Here is a 1,240-nt window from a genome sequence, read left to right as displayed (position 1 = left end):
TTTTTTTTTTTTTTTCCTCTGTAGAAATAATTTAAGTAGGTATGTTAATTGTAGGTACATATGTATGTGTCTTGTCTTTCTTTCCAAATGCAGCCTCCTGATACAGCCTTTACAAATAAAGGCAGGGACAAAAGCCAGTTCTTGAGGGCACAGGGATAAACTGAGAATATATTTCCCTCCACTCTAGAGGAATTGTTTAACATGTATGATGAATTACTTGTAGGCCTCCTCTGACTCAAATCAGGTGTTGAATCAGGATTGGCTACTCCTGGGGATGCATTGAGCCAATCTCTTGAACTCAGAGGGATAAATTTGAATATCTATAATACAGCCAGTTTTACCAGCTGAGTTGAGCAGAGCCTACGCAGCAGAGCTGGAAAATTACCACCTCACCTTCGCTGAATAGTTACTAAATCAAGAAGACAACAGATGCTTCACCTTCTTAATAAAATCTATCAGTGCAATTACAAGAAGGGTGTGTGCACATATGTGGGAAGTTTTAAGCCAACTAGGCAATTTATGCAAAGCATTGAGTCTTTTCAAACTTTCTTACTTATCCATCTGGCATCCAGACAGGGATACCATGGTAACAAGCACTGTGAATGTGACTGGGGTGAGAGACTGGGAACAAGCACTGCTAAGCCCCGTTGACCCTACTGGACTCAAAGCACATGCTGAGGTGGAACTGCAGTAGGATTTACTCCTCTGTTTGAGTGTTTTGCTGAACCAAGGGAAGTGTAAGACTTGTTCCAAACTTGAAGAGTTTTCTGCAACAAACTTAGGTTCTATCTTGAGCTAATTGTCCTCCTATCCTTATTCTTTCATTTCCAGCCCTCTTGATTTTCACACCTCTTTATTGTATCCATTAATTCAAATAGGTCACCCTGGAAACAACCTCCTGGGAAATGGCAGCTGTGATGCATTTGCTGCTGTATATGTCGACAACAGTTCATCCCATGACTGAGGCTGTGGGCAGACAACTTTCAACTGCTTTAAAAGGGAAGGAGGATTTGCTGCTCAGGGGCACACACCAGCTGTTATGATGCAACTGTTATATCTGCATGCTCCTTTAGGTTGCATCCCCATGAGCGTGCACGTGTGATTTGTGGTACTCAATCCCAGTGTCAAAAAAAAGCTAAAAAAAAAAAAAAAGTGGTGCAGCACACATGGCAGCAGTGTGCACCACCAGAAACTAGATGATCTGACTGCCAACCCAGGCTCCAAGCGACCAGCTCAGAGC

Source organism: Crocodylus porosus, unplaced genomic scaffold (genome assembly GCF_001723895.1).
Source record: "Crocodylus porosus isolate Cpor-Errol unplaced genomic scaffold, CroPor_comp1, whole genome shotgun sequence".
Lineage (NCBI taxonomy): Eukaryota > Metazoa > Chordata > Crocodylia > Crocodylidae > Crocodylus > Crocodylus porosus.
The sequence above is the reverse complement of the archived record's forward strand: the minus strand, read 5'-3'. Positions refer to the sequence as shown.